At 37.3% G+C, this 22,108-nt stretch overlaps 1 long non-coding RNA gene across 2 annotated transcripts in view; it reads left to right on the top strand.

Moving 5' to 3' along the window:
• Positions 1-22,108, top strand: part of LOC131478554 (uncharacterized) — a 306,124-nt gene that overhangs the window by 259,275 nt on the left and 24,741 nt on the right. For both annotated transcript variants that reach the window (XR_009244546.1, XR_009244547.1), the window contains exon 3: positions 8,633-8,705. This is a non-coding gene — a long non-coding RNA (uncharacterized LOC131478554). The remainder of the gene's footprint in view (positions 1-8,632; positions 8,706-22,108) is intronic.

Raw genomic sequence — 22,108 nt, 5'->3', positions numbered from 1 at the left:
CATTTAGAGTGTCATGGCTTATTCATTAAAAACACTGACCCAACAAGAGTTGTTGATATTTCTATCATATCTCCAACTTTGTTTGGTCAAACCTAGAGAGTTCTAATTACAGAGACAATTACTTGATCTCTTGTAGCTCCATGTATGTACGATTGACAAATTCACGTTGTAAATGCTGAAAGTTTATGGCATGAGATACTCATTGTAAAATGCTACAGTTAATTAAGATATCTATAACACTACAAACTTACGCTGTTTTTATCTGTATCTGACGAGAATGCTTAATGTCTATTCTGTTAGGGAATTTCAATTATACCGTATGATTAACTTTAGTTACTCTGCTATATATTAGCTCCCAGACACCATTCATATTATGGTTGCAAAATTATACTCTTTGACTAACATCTCCATCTGTCTCCTACCTGTTGACCATAAGTGGCCACACCTGTAATCTGCTTCTGTGAGTTTGTTGTTGTTGTTGTTGTTATATATCATATGCAGTATTGGTCTCTGTATATGGCTTATTTCATTTAATGTAATATCCTCTGGAGTTACTCATGATATAATAAATAAGACGTCTCAATCCATTAACTTTTGGGGTACATAATTTGTTATCCATGTAACTTATTTCAACATAATACCCTCAAGCATCACTGATGTTATGACAAGTAAACTGTTTTGGTACAAAATTTGTAATCTATGTAATATCCTCTAGAGTTAGTCATGGTATCACAAGTTAGAGGTTTCAACCCACTAACTCTTGGGGTACAGAGTTTGTAATCTATATAACTTATTGGGCTTGCTTAGCACCATGGCTCCCCAGGAGAGTTGTAATTGCTGTATGCCCTCAAGAGAAACTGAGAATCAGACTGTTGCTCACTATCTTTGTTTTATTTACGATTTGGCTCCCATGGCTTACCAAGTATATCATATCTCCTCTGATACAAAGTTGCGACCCAACTTAAGCCAGTTATTCGTATGCCTGTGCCTAATGTGCACTGAAATGAACCAAGTTTCTTATAGTTTCTATGTCATTGAATTGGAGATGCCCCCACCTTTCCAATGACAAGATGCTGTAGTTCCAACTATGGCTTAGATAGTCTGAGTTAAGATTATAGGAACGCTAATGGGAGACCAATACTGTTTCATATGAAATTTTAAGCAAACATACACATCATATGAAAAGGACTGTACAGATCAATCATTTAAAAGGAGGTAAATGAATTAATGATTATGACTTGCGTCTAACTAATGAATTCCAGCAGCTTTGTAATTATTTTCTGTGTAGTACATATATTTATAACTTCATATTTATATAAAGTGAGCAAATTTTTAAATTTTATGATACAGACACAACAGCCTAACACTTCCCACTCTACCTTCCATCCTGCCTGCATCCCCCACTCCATTTCTTCCTTCTTATTTCCCTTATTTTTTCTAATTTTTGCAATAGCATATTTTCATTTTCCTATCAAATCACATCCTTAGTACTACACTAGGAAAAATATCAGCACAAAGAAGTGGCAAAAACAAAACACCCTAACATTCCTCAGTAGTATAGACAAAACTGTAAAAGAGAACACAATCTCACTCTTTTATAGATTAAATTTTTTTATTCTTTGTATTAATCATCACAGATAATGAAAACATATTTGTCTTTTGAGGTTGGCTTATTTCACTATTCCAGTTACATCCATTTAGTAGTAAAAAAAAAAGAATTTTTTATTCTTTTTATGGATGATTAGTATTCCATGGTGTCTACAATCACATTTTCTTTATCCATTCATCCATTGATGGACATCTGGGTTGATTGAATGATAAATTGTAAAGTAAGCTGTTGTAAACATGAGGATACAGATAACCTCAGTTATAGGATGATTTCATGTTGTTTGGATAAATTCCCAGGAGAATGATGGCTGGATCATATGGTAATTCTGTTTTCAAATTCTTTTAAAATTTATTTCTATTATAAAGTCAGATATACAGAGAGGAGGAGAGACAGAGAGAAAGATCTTCCGTCTGATGATTCACTCCCCAAGTGAGCCAGCACAGTGCTGTGCTGATCCGAAGCCGGGAACCAGGAACCTCTTCCGGGTCTCCCACAGGGGTGCAGGGTCCCAAATCTTTGGGCCGTCCTCTCAAGGCGAGGACTTTAGCTGCTAGGCCACGCCGCCGGGCCCTGTTTTCAGATTTCTGAGGAATTTCCGTTACTCTCTTCCATAATGGTGGTTGTTTACATTTCCACCAACAGTGGATTAGAATTCCTTTTCCGCACAACCTTGTCAGTTTTTATTGTTTTCAGATTTCGGTATGATAACCACTCTAACTGGGGTGAAGTGAAATCTCATTGAGGTTTTTTTTTTTTTTTTTTTTTTTTTTTTTTTGCTTTCTTTGATGCAAGTGAATCTAAGCAGTTTTTCCTGTCTGTCGGTCATTTGAAATTCATCTTTTGTAAAATGACTTCATATCTTTTGCCTCAATTTTAACTGGATTGTTTGTTATTACTGAGTTTCTGAAGCACTTTATAGATCTTGGATGTTAATTTTCTATCAGTTGCATAATCTGGACATACTATCTCCCTTTCTCTTGGTAGTTTATTATGTTGAAAGGTTCTTTTGCTGTGCAGAAGCTCCTAGCATGATGTAATCCCATTTGTTTGTTTCTGCTTCAATTGCCTGTGTTCCTGGCATCTTCTATGAACTCTTGGCCTAATCATATGTCTTGCAGTGTAATCCATGATGTTTTCCTCTGGTAGCTTGATGGCAATGGATTGTAGATTTAGACCCTTCATCTATTTAGAATCAATTTATGTCTAAGGTGTAACGGTAGGAATCTTGGTTCCTACTTCGGTATACATAGATGAAATTTTCCCAGCACTATTTCTTGAGAAGACTGTACTTTCTCCCTGAATTGAATTTGATTTGCTCGTGAAAAATTCATTGACTGTGGATGTGTGGGTTTATTTCTGGTATTATATATGAATATTATATATGCTTAAGACAGTAGATAAAACATCACAGAATTTCCAGTCATAAGCAAGCTTTCTCAGACGTATTATTGCCATTCCAATTGAGTTTGGAATTCTTAGTTTGGGGTTCCTATGTGGTAATTTGCTGCTTAAAATTAGGTGAAATTGTCATTTTGAGATACAATTCTTACTTACAGGCCTTGTCTATACTCTTGAGCAGTGTTTTTTCTAAGTAATATTTGTTGAATTCTTTTTAGATTTTTATTTGAAAGGCAGGTTTTACACACAGAATAGAGAGAATAGAGACAAAGTGAGAAGTCTTCCAACCACTGCTTTACTTGCCAAATGACCACGATGGCCAGAGTTGAGTCAATCCGAAGCCAGGAGCAAGGAACATCTCCCAGGTCTTTCATGCAGGTGCAGGCTTCAAAGGCAGTGGGCAGTCGTCTGCTTTTCCAGGCCATAAGCAGGGAGCTAGGTGCGAAGTGGAGCAGCTGGGATAAGAACTGGCACCCACATGGGATCCTGGCGCTTGAAGGGGGAGGATTAGCTAATCCAGCCACTGCTCTAGGCCCTTTCTGAATTCTTGATTTAGTGGAGTAGTAACCCTGTGATTATAAAATAAATTATTTATGTTATGAATATTAAATAGTAAGGAAGAGGGAAAGGAACATGTATATGGACAGGAGGGAATGTTGGTTGGAGAGTAACTATGTGCTTATATACTTATATATGTAATATACAAATTTATTCAGCATATATGAATAAAAACATTTTTAAAAATTAGTGCAAAATATTTAATTGTTTCCCCATCTGGGCCCACGGATAACCTAACAACAACTGGATGTTACATGAGAAACAAATTGAACCCCAATACTCTTGCTTGTTTTTTTTGAAAAACACCATAAATCATCTACTCAAAATAAATTACTTCTCCAATATTTTAGCATAGGTGAATACTATAGAACTTAGTTTTTTCCTGTTTAATTCATTAAAAATGTTCAGAAGCACAAATGCACTTCTGCTGAAATGGCTTTTGTAGGGTAGAATTGATGCAGTCAGTCATCATTACAGGCTAGCTTTCATGGCTTTACTACGTGGTCCCCAAAATGAGGGATGGAAATCACTATCGTGTGTATCTTAAAGCACTGACATTTTGTTTATTAGATCCTTAAACAATTTTGGCCCAGCATGGTAGCCTGGTGGCTAAAGTCCTCACCTTGAACGCATGAGGATCCCATGTGGTGCCAATTGGTGTTCCAGCTGCTCCATTTCCTGTCCAGCTCCCTGCCTGTGGCCAGGGAAAGCAGTAGAGGATGGCCGCCTTAGGACTGTGTGCTTGCGTGGGAGACCCAGAAGAAACTGCTGGCTCCTGGCTTCATATTGGCTTAGCTCTGGCCATTGCAGCCATTTAGGGTTTTTACAAAAGATGGAAGATCTTTCTCGCTGTATCTCCTTCTCTCTGTATATCTGCCTTTCCAATAAAAATAAATTAATCTTTAAAAATCTTAAGGAATTTTATATTATTGTATCTGTGCTCTGAAACTGAAAATTTGAGGGGCTTCAATTATAAAATAATTGTTATAATATATTGACTGAAAAATCTGGCAGACCCAAGAGTAACAGCTTTCAGAACATATTGTAATTGTTTTCAAATTAAAATAAACAAGAATCTAGAACTAAGATAATGTGGAAATTACTTCCATATTTATTTGTTTGATGTATCATTGAAGGATTCAGCAGTTTTTATCGCACAAATCATCAATTTGAATAAGTAGTATACATTGGAGCATTAATAATTGCAATTAATTCTAGGTAACTGAACAAAAACACATACAATTCCATTTTATACTTTTAATATGCACTTTATGGTGTAATATTGAAACTCACCACCTTTTCTGATTTCTAGTCATGTGTATTTGTAGCTTCTTTGATTTTTTTATTTACTGTTTCGGCCTCATACTCTAATTTCCAGTCTCATTTTATTCTACCAATCCCTATGCTCGTTTGTGGCTCGGAGCCCTTGGTTTCTCAGGGAGACCTTACCTGGCCACAAAACTAGGTTGAAACTTTCATAACACCTGCATTTCCTGTTTATAATATTTCTCATCCTGTTTTATTTATTCGCTGTTTGACTTGTAGCCTAAATTACATGAAGTGAGAACTTATATTTAACTTATTCACTACTGTGATTTCAGAATCTACAGTAGTCATGATTTAGTTATCAAGTTCCTGGTTAGAAACCCTAGAAAGTGTTAGATTAGTTTGTCTAGACACTTAGTAGCTAGCAACACTTTTTCCAGAAGTTTGTGGGGTAGACATTATCTGAATTGCCATTTGTTGAAAATTGGCTTGCAGATGTTGAATATTTGTTATAGAAATGTTTTTTTCTCCCAAACTAGACTAGTTCCCCATTAATAGGTAGAATATATTTTAATTCCTTCATGTTAACTATCTTAGCTATCTATTATCATGCTGTGAATTAGCTGAAGATAATTGTATAGTGATATCAAGAAACAGGAACATTATCAAATAAAGAGATAGTCATCTTTTTTGTCCTGCCCAAGCTGTGGTGAGTCCTATTCTGGACTAAAAAGGCTTGACTGTTTTTCTGCACTAGTTTAACATCAAGAATTTAAATTAGAAGAATTAGAAGGCAGAGTAAATATGTTTGATTTTAAGAAACTATAATTTAATTCATAACAGATAAATGTAGGTACAAGTTAACATCTTTTACAAATTTTTCTGCTCATAAACACTTGAAATGATGAGAGGTAAATTGGTTTTCCATCTGTTGCTTCACAATCATATGGAATATTGTAATCATTGGATTGATTTGCTTTTGAAGGATCAGAAATCAAACTTACATAAACGCCATAGGAGGATGTTTAAAAATGCATTTGGTATCTTGTTAAGATTCAAACATCTGTTATCTGTTACTTTGACACAACACACACACACACACACACACACACACACACAATTTGTCCTGTTCTCTAGAATTATTGGAAAAAGGTTTTTTTTGTTTTGTTTTAAGAAACTCAACAGTCTTTATTCATCAGCTAACGTTGACCAGTGGCTTCCCCCATTCCACCATATGTGGTAAAGGGGAGCAGCCTCAACCAGCCGTGTTCAGGAGTTTTTAAGTAACAACCCTCCAATCAGCTAAGAGAACACTGGCATATGGTGGGAATCATTCCATCAGCTACAGGGGTGCAGAACACGTACACCCAATCAGTTTAAGCATTGTGCACCCTAAGCTAGCCAATCAGGAAGAGCCGCATCCCACTTAGTAGCAACTAAGTAAGACTAGCATCCCACCCAATAGGAACAGCAGAACCGGGTAAACAGGTCCTTCCAATTCTGTTTACAGAAAAAATTTGGGTGAATCAGCTTACTGCTTCCTGCCTGAGCTGTAAAAGAAAAGAACTCATCCTGGAATGAGATAAGCACTCTCACTTCTCTTTCACGATTTTCTAAGAATCCAAGTTTATGGCAAAGCTCAGGTTCTGGACATGTCTCAAAAATGTTTCAGAAGACCTAGCCTTACTGTCACCATTTTTTTAGAAGATTTATTTTTATTGCAAAGTCAGATAAACACAGGAGGAGAGATGGAGAGAAAGATCTTACATTCACTGATTCACTCCCCAAATGACCACAATGGCTGGAGCTGAGCCGAACCAAAACCAGGAGCCAAGAGCCTCTTCCAGGTCTCCCACGCAGGTGCAGGGTCCCAAGGCTTTGGGCCATCCTCTATTGCTTTCCCAGGCCACAAGCAGGGAGATGCATGGGGAGCAGCACTGCCAGGATTAGAACCAGCTCCATTTGGGATCCCAGCTTGGTCAAGGCGAGGATTTAGCTGCTAGGCTACCACAACGGGCCCACAGTCACCATTTTCTATTGTCTGGGCTGTGGAATTCCTCACTGATGTTTAGTTAGATTCCGATGTTGGACTCATTCATGTCTAGAGGGTCATACCTGATAGAATACAGTGAGACCCAACAGGGCAACAGGTCTGCCCAGGGCATCAAGCAAGGGACTTAACCATGGAGACCAGGAGAATAGATTTTTTTTTTTTTAGGTGAAGCTGGTCCTGGTGTCAGTTTCTGGATAGCTGCCTGTCCACCTGGTTCCAGGGTGGAGTCCTTCCTCACTTGGCTGTTAGGAATCCCATGTCGCTTCCCAGCTACCTTGACAGCTGTGGGCATCATCATGTTGATGGTGAAAGGTGCCTATCACCCTGCATTCAGGCTGGTTGGGTGATGTTGTAAGACGCAAACCAGATCTCCTGGCTCAAACAGCAACTGTCTGTTCTTTCCAGACTGTGGGCTTGAGGAGTGGAATCCTCACACAAATCGGTGGGTGTGATTAGGGACCTGTTGGAGGTCCTTCTTCCTCAATTCTAGAAACAGGGAGGTAGGCAACCAAGATTTTAAATGGATGAGTCCTTTTTATGTAAGGAGCACACTGAGCTTTCAACAAGGCAAGGAATAGCAAACTCATCCAATTATCTCCAATTTTTAGAACTAATCTGTTTATCTGGACTATGAAAGTGGGCCCATTGTTTGACCGCATGGCTAGTGGTAGGCCAAATTGGGAAGTTATTTCGTGAAGTAATTATTCATTTATTTACCTATCTATTTATTTCTACTACTTCTTGAGTGGCTTCATGCTTGGTGGGAAACATTTCCACCCAGCCTGAGAAGGTGTTCTCTGACATTATTAAGTATTTACAGTCCCGGTTTTACCTTTGTAAAATCATACTCCCAAACTTCTCCAGGATTTGTTCCTCTGGTGTGGGTCCCAATGTAATCTAGAGTTTTTCGTTGCTGAATTACCTGTTGACAGGCTTCATAATGCGGTGTTATTGAACTCACCATCTGGTTTAGCTCTGGGATGCAATCACAGTTTTTGAGAAGAAAAAAGAGATGGTAGAGTTAATAGGTAAAACTTTAGGTTGAAAATGTTGTTTTTAGATACATGTGAAATGTGAACTTGGCCCCTTTCTCATGAACACTTCCTTAGGGTCCACTACTCAACCTTGACTCAGTGTGAGATTTGGTGCAATAGAGTGTAGGTGAGAGATAATTTATGAAGTTAATAATGTGCTAGCCATTGAAGAATTTATAATATACTTGGTCTGGAATTTGGAAATGTGCCATTTCAGAATGAGAGATGGAGAGAAGGAGAAGGGGAGGAAAGGAAAAGGAGGAAGACAGGAGGGAAGGAGGAAGGGAGAGAAGGAGAGAGAGAGAGACTTCCATCTAATGGTTTACTCCCGCAATAACTGTAATAGCCACAGACAGGTCTGGCAGAAGACAGGAGCCAGAACTCCACTGAGGTCTCCCATGCAAGAACTTGGACCATCACATGCTGCCTGCAAGGTACATAGTCAGGGAGGTGGAACAGAAGAGGAATAGTCAGGACTTGAGTTAGCACTGTAATGTAGGATGTCTGAGTTCCAAATCACTGCTTGACCTACTGTACCACAGTGCCTACCCTGAATGTTTTGATTCTGCCACTATTTCACTCTTTTCCAGTTATTTGGTTATATCAGTAAATTAACAGAAAATTAAAATTAAAACACATTTGAGTTATCATTAGATGACTATGGAGTCTTAAATTCTCACATAAATTATACTTTTCTGTCTATCTTTATTGCAGACCAAGAAAATCTCTATGCAAAGACCAAGTTCACTAAAACAGATTTGCAGGGCCTGAATATCTTCTGAAATGTGTAAGTCAAGAATGTGTATGTTATAAATTCCTTCCCTTGGATGATTCTTCTGTAGCTGTGGGTGCATCTTTTAAGAATTATCACAAATAAATTTTACATCTGGGTGATGGTTGAGGGAACCAATTTGACATCTTCGAAAAACTCATAAAATCTGTACTTTTGAAATGTCTAAGAACTAAATCTGTAAGTATACAAAGTTTCAATTTAGTTTTAGGAAGTGATAGTGTGAATGTGTTGGAAGTGGGGATCTGGCTAACACCATCTCTATTCACATGTGCATAATGTATTGATTCTTAGTTGCCTTTTTATAGTTGTTAAGCATATTATTGTGCATTCATTTGACTTGAATTATATTTGAACAGGAGAGAAATAATCATGAAAGTGCATCTATGTAACAACTTTCATCCACATTGACATTAGGATACATAGTCTGTGATAATGCTGGGTAATATTTGTGAGTTCTTATTCAGATTCTAATAATAAAATGTCATGGTATTTTGTTTTATTTTTCCAGGATTTAACTCTTGGAATTTGAGTTATCAAATGCAGATAATTCTAGCTTTAGTTATTGTTGCATTTCAATTAAAATTACTCTAAATCAGTTATTTTTATAGATTTTCATAACACTTCTGTAAGATAGATCAGATAGAGTCTTTACCACAGAAAAGAGCTAGTTCAAGAAAAGTTAGTGCAGGTTTAATCTAAATCTTTTATTCAGACTTGTTTTCTACTGATTCCTTTGCTGTTCACCAGAGTCTTCTACTCAACATCATATGACCTATTCACCTAAATTGTTTCAGATCCTCTGCACGGGGAGAGTTAAACTATTTTGAAACAGTAAAATGTCTTGTTTAACATATTGTATAGTTCAAACGTGGTAGCATTTTAGATACTTTTCACCATAAAATGTGTCAAGGAAAGATATGCCCTTTCATTAGTTGCTTTTTTTTCACATAAAACAAGGGAGAATATCTTGCCTGAACTGAAAAAAAAATGTTGGTATTAGGTTCTAGTACTGCTCAGACTCATATGGCAGCCATTTGCCACATGTGACTATTTAAATTAAAATGAAGCAAAGTTTAAATTTTAGTTTTCAATTCACACTAGCCATATTTCAAGAGCTTGAGAGCCATATGTGACTGATGGCTACTACATTAGATAATATTGATATAGAATACTGCTATAAGAAAATAATAGAAAGTATTGAGGTGGAGGTAATTGATAGTAAATGAATATAAAGCTAAGGATATATCTGTTGTAAGATGTTAGGATCAAGGATGGGGAAGTAGAAACAGTAAAACCAATGGCTACAGTAATGATGCTGAAAGCTTTAGAAATGACATCTGGCTAGATTTTGCATCTGAAAGGTATGAATATTTAGCTACCACTTAAACCCCCAAAAGTCTCTTGACTGGGAATAAAAAGATCATATAACATTTAAAGAATTCTCAAAGTGTTGTTTAATGTCTGAATGAACCCATGGCAACCTATGAAGGCTTCTTGAAAAAAAATCTTTGTGTTATAAGCATAGGCATCTGTAATAGACTAAAAATAGTCCTAACTTTGGATGAGAAGCCCAGATCCCATCATAGGTTAGCCAGTAAACAAATAACTGGCCTTGAACTGGTCACTTCAGGTTTTGCAACAAATCATCCTATGTGTAAAAGAATGGTTTTGAATTCATGTACCATATCATAAGGTTTCCTCCACCATTATTATTATCTAATTTGTTAAGGAACACTGGCAACAATGATGCTAATTGCCATTTATTGTCTGCTTGCTGTATGATCTATGCAATGTTTACAATGCATTATGTGAATTCAGTGCTCATTGAGTGCTCAGAATACAGCGAAATAGATACTATAAATAACCATCATTATTCATCATTATTCATTATAACTCAGAAATATAAAATACATTGTTTAAATTTATAATTGATAAAGCTAGGATTTTAACTGATATATCTGATTAAAGAGATCAACTTCTTAACTGCTACATTGTCTTATCTATCTATCTATCTATCCATCCATCCACACATATACACACCAGTAATGGAAATTTCGGTATATATTGAACCCATAAAGAAAATATCTTGTTCTGGTCTTTTTCTTCCTTTGAAAACTCTCCAAAGTAATCCAACCTTTCAGGATTCCTTGATATTATAACTACTATTTATTGACTGCTTTTTCTGTTGTAAGCAGTATGCTAGGTATTTTACATGAATTAATTTTCAGACATTCCTATGAAACTGAAATCCTTCCAGTTTTTTCCCATCTATAGTTGAAAAAACAGAGGCACTAAAATTGATAATGTGAGGTAAAACAAATGTGGATAGATACATAAAATCAGTCCCAGTCCTTCCTGGCACAACACCTTCCACTGTTTTCAGGTTCTATATTCTTAGACTTGAATATAGGCATTTATATAAAAGAGCATCTCCAAGATAAACATAGAGTTACAAACATGTGCTTCCCCACCAGCCTTTTCTGTCTCTGTCTCTCTCTTCTCTCTCTCTCTCTCTTTCATGCTTCAACATATGTCTCAGTTACTCATGCAGTTATTTGGACGATGTCAAAATGCTTGAAGTTATCAAACATCTGGCACTGAAGCCAACAGGAAATGAGGATGGATGAAAGAAATCACATTTTAGATCATTGAGTGGGTTTATGTTGCCTCCACAGCACTCGTGTACTTTGTAATTTGGTAGACTGTTTTTCTGTTTCCAAAGCTATAGAACAGTTGGTGTGTATTTGCCTAACTTTGGATTCTCATAAAGAATTAATAATTTCTGTCAACGTCTGTCAGTTGAAATCAAGCCTTGTTCCTGTTAGTGTGGGAACCTAGCACATCAAACACTTAGGGAACATCAGCAAAAATAAGTATGAGAAAATATCAAATATATTTATGTTATATTGGGAAAATTGTCCTACTAAGAAGTGAGGCATAAGAAACTCCAAGCACTTCTCCCTAAGGAACTACATATTCTTAAAATGAAGTTTAACTCTCAAAACTTTTTTACTCTGAGATGAACTTATCTATGCCAGTAATTCATAATAATTAATCAACTCAAAATAAGACAGAATTATTAATGTACTTATCATAAAGAAAATATAAAGGCTTAAGGAGATGAATTAGCCAATATACATTAATGTAATAAAATATATTTTGCTAATGAGAGTTGCTTTAAATACATTTTTATAAATTGGAATGTATTTTCTCAGTCTATTCAAATCTATTTGTCCATTGTAAACTAACAAGAAGCTAGCAAGAAACTATATATACATATATGCCATATGTATTTACACATGTATATATATGTACATGTGCGTTTATATCAATTAGGGGAGTAAAATAAGTTCCCAATTAAAATAGTAATTATGTTTTCCGTAAAGGTTTAGAACTCCCTGTGGTTGCATTGTGCCCACTGTAAATATTTGGTTAACCTAAGCACTTTCATCTGGTATTCCCCAGAGTACAGGAATTCCTACGTTACGTGATCTCAAAATTTTATAGAAGCCTTCCTAATTTAGAAGTATGCCTAAAATTCCTTACAGTTCAGCCACAACACATACCTTAACAGGAAGAATCTTATTTAACCTATATTATTACCAGAGTTTTGTGTTATAGTGCATAATAATATTTAATAACCAAGTACATTTCTCCCAAAGTGAAAATATAATGACTTTGATCAAAGAACACCATCCTTGCCAACCCTACACCTGAGTATTATTAGGTTGCATAAGGATAAAATTTTGTAAGACATATGTTTGAGTTGTTTTAGAGGCTTACTGTTCGGTAGAAGACAGATATGTTTGAGTTGTTTTAGAGGCTTACTGTTCGGTAGAGGAACTTTTTGTTTGAATTGATGGCATATTGTCCAATAAAGACATATCTATTCCTGACCTATGTAAGACATCCCTTACCTTACAAAGAAGTAGCTACATCAATTCCGCAAAATTGTGTTTGATGGTTGGCAGAGGGAAAGACATTTTAAATTCACGATTAAATCTAGTTGAGTTCAGAGTCTCATAGAATCAAAAGAAAAACTTTGAGAGAAATTTAACTTTTAAATATGCAACTGAAGAAAGGTAAGGCTAAAACAAGTGACTTGACCAAGACCATATAGCTCATAACTAGTAGAACAAATACTTAAAGGATATTGGCAATTACTTCGTCCAGACACTGTACTGATCGGTTAAATTTCAAATTGAAGTTGAAATATCAAATATACTTGAAAATCGAAAAGATGTTCCAACCTACAGAACCTTTACATTGTTGCATTTATTGTAAGAACATTTCCAAGGGGCAGAGGGCACTGAGATTTATTCTGCATTGAGATCAGGGAGAATGAGTTAGGTTGCACTAGGAGTGATTTAAATGGTAGGTTTTCATTTCACAGTTGATCACAGCAAAGACAGAGACCATTTGGTGTCTTTTTCAATGTCTGCCAAAAGTTACTTCGTGTCTCAAATACTGATTGTTTCATTGATGTGCAGACAGAACTTGGCCCCTAAGGAAGCCTGCAGAATTGGTTGAATGCCAGGACTGGTTTATTTCTCTGGTGAAACTGAATTAATCTCACTTTTAAAGAGCATTTTGCTTCTTTTTTTAAAATCAGTTTGTTCCTAATGACTGAACTGATGAAACTTGGGTTTTGTTTGATTTCATTCTTAAATTCTATATACCCATAATAATTTCTTGGAATTTAAATGCTTAAATCCTAAAGGCTAATTTGGGAAATATATTTCAAATGGATTAGAATTAGCTGAATTTCTTCTTTTGAAAAAATGCCTGCTCATTTCCCTCGCCCATTTCTTAACAGGGTTGTTTGTTTTGCTGCCGTTGAGTTTCAGAAGCGCTTTGTAAATCCTGGATACTGGTCCCCTATCTGTTGTGTGGTATGTAAAGATTTTTTCCTGTTCTGGTGGTTGCCTCTTTGTTTTATTGGTCATTCACTTTGCTTTACAGAAACTTGTTAGTTTGAAATGGTCCCATTTGTTTATTTTGGCTTTGACTACCTGTATTTTTGGTGCCTTTTCCAAGAAGTCTTTCCTGATTCCTGTATCTTGGAGAGCGCTTCCTGTTTTCCTCTAATGGTTTGATGATTTCTGGGTACAGATTTAGGTCATGATCCATTTAGAGCTGATTTTTTTGTATAAGGTGACAGATGGGGGTCTGCTTCACACATCTGCAGGCTGCTATCCAATTGTCCCAACAGCATTGGTTGAAGAGACCAGAATTTACCCCTGGATTATTTTCAGTTCCCTTGTTGAAGGTTAGTTGGCTGTACATGTGTGGGCTCCCTTCTGGGGTCTTTGTGTTTTTCCATTGACATTTTCATCTATTTCTGTACCAAACTGTTTTGAAGACCACTGTAGTATGCCTTGAGATCTGGAATTGTGATTCCACCAGCTCTGTGTTTGTTGTTGAAGATAGCTTTGGCTAGTCATGGGCTTTTGTGTTTTCAGATGAACTTTTTTTTTATGAACTTTTGTATCTTGGCTATTTCTGACAAGAATGTTACTGGGATTTTGTTTGGGATCACATTGAATCTGTGTGTTATTTTCAATAATATGGTCATTTTGATGGTGTTGAATCTACCAATCCAGGAACATAATAAATTTCTCTTTTAGTGTTCCTTCTTTTTTAAACATTTTGTAATTTTCACCATAGAGGCCTTCCTTATCTTTGGTTAGGTTTATTCTGTGCTGTTTAAGATTGTTGTCCACTTTTAAAAGTGGACTGTACTTCCAAGTTCTTTTTTAGCCATGGAGTTCTTTGTGTATAGTAGGGCCATCGGGTTGTATGTATTGATTTTGTTTCAATAGTGTCTTTACTGAGTCTTATGGTTCTCCCGTGTATAGAATCATGTCATCTGCAAGCAGGGATGATTTTAATTCCCCATTTCCAATTAGATTCCCATGTTCTTTCTCCTTGCCTGATAAGTCTCGTGAGGACTTCTCATACTATGTTGAATAGCAATGATGAAGGTGGATATCCTGTCTAGTTCCAAATTTAGTGGAAAAGCTTCCAGTCTTTCTCCATTCTCTGTGATGCTGGCATTGTTTTATTTTCATATATTCCTTTGCTTGTTTTATGTAAGTTTCCCTTTTTTAGTGTGGAAGCTATAATTCATGCATTTTATTATTTTTTAAATTGTAATTTTTAAATATTGCTTACATAGTTTGGATCGATGCACACCCATGGGTCTCTGATTAGGTTGTAGAAGTTCAAGTTCTAAGGAAGGTTGGCGGACAAATGGGCAAATGTTTCAGGTTTTTTTCTCCTGTATCTGAAGCGGGAAAAGGAAGGGCACTACTCCTTTCTGTCATATTATATCAGCAACAGAGGGTTGGAAATGCTCCTACGCCTATCTTGCTTTGGATTTTTAGTATGAAGTGGTGTTGAATTTCATCAAATGTTTTCCTGCATCCATTGATATGATCATATGGCTTTTATTTTATTGACGAGGTGTATCAGATTTGTTGATTTGCATATGTGAAACCATCTCTGCATACTAGGACTAAATTCCACCTGGTCCAGGCGAGTGATCTGTCTGATGTATTGTTGGATTCTGTTGGCTAGTATTTTGCATCTATGGGATGCATCAGGGATATAGGTCTGTAGTTCTGTTTCTCTATTGTGTCTCTATCTGGCTTTGATATTAGGGTGATATTGTCTTTGTAGAAAAATTTTGGAAGGATCACCTCCATTTATAATTTTTTGAATAGTTTGTGGTGGATAGTGTAAGTTCTTCTTGAAACGTTAGGTAGAATTCAACAGTGAAGTCATCTAGTCCAGAGCTTTTCTTGGGTGGGAGGAATTTAATTACTGATTCAATATCTGTCCTGGTTATAGGTCTGTATAGTTGTTTAATTGCCTCATAATTCAGTTTTGGTAAATTGTATGTGTCCAGTAAACTATTCATTTCTTCCAGATCTTCTGAGTTGTTGTTGTATAGTTGTTTTTAATAAGTAAAGAACAAATTCATATGTCTAATAGATATACAAAAAGTGCTGAGGCTACCTAGCTATTAGGGAAATACAAATAAAAGTTACATTTAGGTACTACCTAACTCTGGTGAACTTGGCTTACATTAGAAAAACTATTAACAACACCTGCTAGCATGGATGTGGGGAGAAAGGTATCCTACTCCACTGCTGGTGGAAGTATCCGCAAGTGCAGCAACTATGGGAGTCAATAGGGAAAGTGCTCAGAGAACTGAAAATTGATCTACCATTGGACCCAGCCATTCCACTCCTGGGAATATATCCAAAGGAAGTGAAATCTGCATATTAGAAAATAAGCTACAGTGCTATATTCCTAGCACCACATGCACAACAGTGAGGACATGGAAACAATCTGGATGCTCATTGAAAGAGGAATGGATAAAGAAACTCTGGTGGGGCTGCTGTGATAGCCCAATTTGCTAATCTTCTGCCTGCATGCTCTGGCTTATGCCCCGGTTGCTCCACTTCCCATCAAGCTCCTTGTTTGTGCTCTGGGAAATCAACAGAGGATGAGCTAAATCTTTGGGACCCTGCATCCACATTGGAGATCTAGAGGGAGCTCCTGGCTTCTGGCTTTGGATACACTCAGCTCTGGCAATTGGGAGCATTTGGGAAGTAAACCAACAGAGGAAAGATTTTTCTTTCTCCCTCCTTTTCTCTGCAAGTCTCCGTTTTCAATATTTTTAAAGAAACCATGGGATATATAGTCCTTGGAGTATTACTGGGTTTAAAGATAATGAAATTCTACCATTTGAAATAAAATATTTCCAACTGAAGACTGTTATGCTCAGTGTAATAGGCCAATCCCAAAAGAACACATATCACATATTTTCTCCCTTATAAGGCAACATTCACACAAACCACAGTGAGCTATAGGTAAACATGTATATACATACATTCTTATAGATGAACTTTGTAATGGAGAGTAGCATACCAGAAAATAAAGATACATTGCAGTATACTTCCCTACTCCAAAATAAATGGAGGACTCCCAATTAAACCGTTAAATATACCTTGATAATATGATACTAGATTTTTTTTTACCATGGCCTATATCTACTATGCCATGATTACTTAAATATCATAATTTTGGACTTGTGACTGTTGTTGAAGGACTATACATTGTAATAATATGAAGGAAAATAGGGTGGGTGGAGGTTTAGAAGGGGGAGAGTGAAAGGGAGGTGTCTATATACAAAACTGTATATAGAAAATATTAAAACTAATTTAAAAATAAATTTGGAGGTTCAAAAAATTAGTGACCTGAGAAGATTTCCAGATGGGATGGAATGTAAGGAAAATAGTATTATGAAAATGGATGCCATTTGATTTCCCTTTTTTTTTCCTAATGCCAAGCATGAATAGAATGTCTGGCCCAAATCTCTATTAAAACCTTTCATTTCAGATCCCTCCTCTCTCCTCTTTGTTCTTTCTCTGTCCCCATTTCCCCCTCTTTCCCTCACCTCTCCTCTCCCCGCAAGACTCTGAATAAGTACAAGTGAAAAATAAGCTCATGCACAGGGGAAGAAATTTAGAGAGATGCTATCAGAACTGAAGATACTAAGTAAAAGCTCTTCATCTTTAGAGGATGACCATTTAGCTGCATTTCTGAAGTTGAATTTTTGTCTTCTTTTTTTGATAAACACATGCAGGCTGAATAATACCTCAAATTTATGTTTAAAAGTCACTCCAGAATTTGAACTAGAATCAAGTAGCATGGCCATACAGATTCTCCCTAACTTCTAGTGAATTAAAGGACAGGCTGGATAAGCATGTGACATTTAAGATTCCACTTGGTGTGCCTGCATCAGAGCTCCTGATTTACATCCTAGCTACTTTGCTTCCAATCCAGCTTCCTACTAATAATGTACACCTGGAAGGAAGTATGTGCTGGCTCAAGCACTTGAACTGCAGCCCACAGGAAAGATATTGGGAATGAGTTGCAGCCTCCTGTTTTTTCCTGGCTCAATTTCAGTTGCTGTAGGCATTTAGGACGCAAACCCATAAATGGAAATGCGTTCACTCATTCATGCACTCTTTCTCTGTTTCTCCTCCATTTCTTCCCCCAACACATCAACCTCTCTGTATATTCTGTCTCTTTGCCTTTCACATGAAGTGAAAATAAGTAAACTAAAAAAATGGGATGCAAGATTACACAAGATTATACACACAAACTAGTAAGGAAAAGCAAATGCTGGAAGGAGGCAGGGAGCAGTGGAGTGAGGGAAGTAGGATTGTCTTATTGCTACTGTTCCTAAGGAATGCATACAGTACATTTTATATTAATTATAATACCAATTGCCTTTATATGGCCAATTAATTCTATATTACATGCTATGTGTTTACAGTTTTATTTTACTTTTAAAGAAATGTTTTGGCACAAAAGGAGTCTTCCATCTGCTGGTTCACTCCTCAAATGACTATAATAGCCATAGCTGACATGATCTGACTCTGGGAGCTAGGAAATTCTTCTGGGCATCTCACGTGAGTGCAGGGACCAAAGACCTTGGGCCATCCTCCAGTGCTTTTCTAGGCGGAAAGCAGAGAGCTGGATTGGAAGTCAAGCAGCTGGGATAGGGACCAGCACCCGTATGGGATGTTGGTACTTGTGGGTAGAGGAGTAGTTGTTATACCATCAAGCTTGGCCATATATGTCCTTTCTAAGTATTTATTCACTTTGTATTTGAAAAGCAGAGTTAGAAAGAATGTGAGAGAGAAATTAATTGATTGATTCCACTACATCACTCCCCAAATGGCTGCAATGCCCTAGCTGGACTAGTCTGAAACCAAGTGTTTCTTCTAAGTCTCCCATTAGGGTATCCAAGCACTTGGCCTTGATCGGCTGCTTTCCCAGGTGATTAGCAGGGATCTAGATTGGAATTACAACAGCTGAGACTTGAACTGGTGATGGACCATAGGCAGAGGCTTAGCCTGCCAAATCATGGTACTGGCACTATTGATATTGTATGTTCTAAAATAGCACACTGTACCCATAAATACTAATCTTTGCATGTTAATCAAATATTCTTTTAAAATTAAGCACATGTATTAATCAAAATTATTTGCATTAATTTGAAAGGTAGAATTTGAGAGAGAGAGAGAGAGAGAGAGAAAAGGTTTTCCATCTGTTGGCTCACTCCCCAAATAGCTGCAACTCACTTTCACTACATCTCTCTCCTTATGGCTAGGAAAGGAGCAGAGGAAGTCCCAAGTCCTTGGCAACCTGTACCCACATTGGGAGATTGAGAAGAGTATCTTGACTGATCTGAAGCTGGGAGAGAGATGTAGTGGAAGTGAAGCAGCAGTGACAGGAGTTAGCATCCACGTGGGATTCCAGTGCAACAGACTGAGGTTTAGGATGCTGCAGATCTACAGAGAGGAGAGACAGAGACAAAGATCTTCCATCCGTTGATTGACTCTCCAAGCAGCTGCAATGGCTGGAGCTGAGCCAATCCGAAGCCAGGAGCCAGGAACTTCTTCCAGGGTCTCCCACACAGGTGCAGGGTCCCAAGGCTTTGGGCCATCCTTGACTGCTTTCCCAGGCCATAAGCAGGGAGCTGGTTGGGAAGCGGGGCTGCCGGGATTAGAACCGGCGCCTATATGGGATCACCGGTGCATGCAAGGTGAGGACTTTAACCACTGTTATTGCACTGGGAGCGTAATCATTCATTTTTGTTGGAAAGTCAGATATACAGAGAGGAGGAGAGCCAGAGAGGAAGATCTTCCATCTGATGATTCACTCCCCAAGTGGCTGCCACGGCCGCAGGTGAGCCAATCAGAATCAGAAAACTGGAGCTTCCTCTGGGTCTCCCATGTGGGAGCAGGGTCCCAAGGTTTTGTGCTACCCTCGACTGCTTTCCCAGGGCTCAACCAGGTAGCTGGACAGGATTTGGAGCAGACGGGACACAACTGGCGCCTAATGGGATCCTGGTGTATGCAAGGTGAAAACTTTAGCCAATAGGCTACTGTGCTGTGCCCCCCCATATTTCTTTCATTACCCCATTTTGATATGCAATTATGTGATCTAGAATACAATATTGCATATGTATAAAGTAGCATTGGAATACCTATTATTGCCATGAAATTGTTTATTACTCAGTTGCCATTCCTATGAATCAGTCATGGATTCCAGAAAATATATAGAATATAAAAGGGTACAAATGAGTAAATCATATAAGTGGATTATGCGAGTAAAATTAATCAGGCAAATCGCTTATTTAGGAGGAGAATAGGGAGGTGTTTGGCACAGTTTATTGCTGCCACGTGGGGTGCCTGCATCTCTTGTCAAGAGTGTCTTGGGTGTAAGTTCTGACTGTTAATTTACTGCTAATGCATGCCCTGGAAATCAGAACATAATATTGAATATGTTTCTTGGGTCCCTGCCATCCATCTTGGAGACCATGATTGAATTTGAGGCTCCTGGTTTTATTTGGCTCATACCCGGTTATTGTCGGTGTTGGAGAGAGTGAATCAGTTAGTGGGAGATGTCTCTTGGTCTCTTCTTTTGTCTCTCTGTCTTTTAATTAATTTAATAAGTGAATTAATCCATTGTAACAAATTTTTTATTAAATCCTTTATTAAGTTCAAATTAATTAAAAAATGAATATTTGGGAAGGAAGAAACTATGCTTAAAAAGTGAAATTACATTGGGTTTAAAGATCAAAAAACAATGCAATATTCTGTTTTAATTGTCTTGCCAATGTTTTGCAGATCCTTCATTTTCATATTGCAAAATTTTGTTAATAATATAGTAGTATACCATTTCAACCCAGCTTAGGGGCACTTTGGTTCATTTCACAAGGTGAAAGTGAAAACTCAGGAAGTTATGATGATTTATGACATATAATAGTCATTTTCACCTTATACGTTGAAATAATCAAGGTCAAGGATGTTCACCTGAATTTTCTGAAGACCTTGTTGATATAGAAATAGTCTTTGAAGTGTTTATAAAAGCATTAAGCTTAATAACAAATCTAAGATCTATTTAAGCTCATCTTAAGCGGTGTTTTTCCTATAAAAACACCTGCAGTGCTTTTTGTTCAAGAATAGAGATTTCAGGAAACCCCAGCTGCAATACAAGGTTATTCAGTGTATCTCATCAAAGCAAAATAAGAAAAAATAGAGAGGATTTAAAAAGTATCGATGCCCTAGATGACTACACATAATACAAAAATGCAATTATAGCATCCATTCATTTCATCATAATTATATTGAAATGCTTTCTTCAAAACTGTCGGCGTTTCTCTCACTCTTGAGAGTCCATTTATATTCTTTGCATTTGTTGAAACTCAAATCAGTGTGCTTTCTATTTCCGAACATATGACAAACACTCAACAAATGTTTGTTGGCCTGAAATGTAGTTTAAGGGAATTTTCAAACATTTTTTCCATGTGAAACAAATGGGGTTTTAAGAATTTAATATCTAGGGCCCGGCATGGTAACCTAGTGCTTGGGATCCTCGCCTTGCATACACCGGGATCCCATATGGGCCCCAGTTCTACTCCCAGCGGCCCCACTTCCCATCCAGCTCCCTGCTTGTGGCCTGGGAAAGCAGTCAAGGATGGCCCAAAGCCTTGGGACCCTGCACCCATGTGGGAGATCCGGAAAAAGCTCTGGGATCCTGGCTTCAGATGAGCGCCACTCTGGCAGTTGTGGTCACATGGGGAGTGAATCAGCAGATGGAGAATCTTTCTTTCTCTCCTCCTTTCTGTATATCTGACTTTCCAATTAAAAAAATAATTCTTTTTAAAAAATTAAAATCTATGTATAAGTTGAGTATGTTGATCATTTATATCTACAAAATAATTACAAAGTACTCATGTCCAGCAATGAAGATTAACTATTGAGGTTTTGCCAGCTCCAGGGTTGTGGACATCAATAATTGTTGCATGTTTTAGTGCATCAGATGCACTAACCTACTCATAACCTGGTGCAGTCTAAATTGGAGCGAACAAAACTATCATGTTGATAATTAACTATACATAGGTAGCCCTTGAGTTCAGATGAGTAGGAACCAAAACAGCCTTCATACTCTTTGCAGCGTTAACTACATCTGCAAAAATTCAAAGTTATATATGCACCACTGGGTTTGTAAAGACTGTCTTCAGAAAGATTTGAGAGCAAGCAGACATCCTTCCCTGCATGTGGAAATGGCTAAAGGCAGAAACAGTGCATGAACTTAGTTGTATTTGTATAGATTAAGGCTGGCTGTATAACACAGAGTCTCAAAATAGAGTAGCTTAAACAAAACAGGGAGTAATATCTCTGATGTAAAACAGTGCAAAAGTAGGCAGTAAAGGCTGGCTAGAAGCACTTTGGTCACCAGACAGCCAGACAAGTCCAACGTTTTGCAGCTTGATTGTTATGGTATGATTTTCATCTTTATGGTCCAAG

This window comes from Ochotona princeps, chromosome X (assembly GCF_030435755.1).
Source record: "Ochotona princeps isolate mOchPri1 chromosome X, mOchPri1.hap1, whole genome shotgun sequence".
In the NCBI taxonomy this organism is placed as follows: Eukaryota; Metazoa; Chordata; class Mammalia; order Lagomorpha; family Ochotonidae; genus Ochotona; species Ochotona princeps.
Note: the sequence above shows the minus strand (reverse complement) of the source record. Positions and strands in the feature narration are given on the sequence as shown.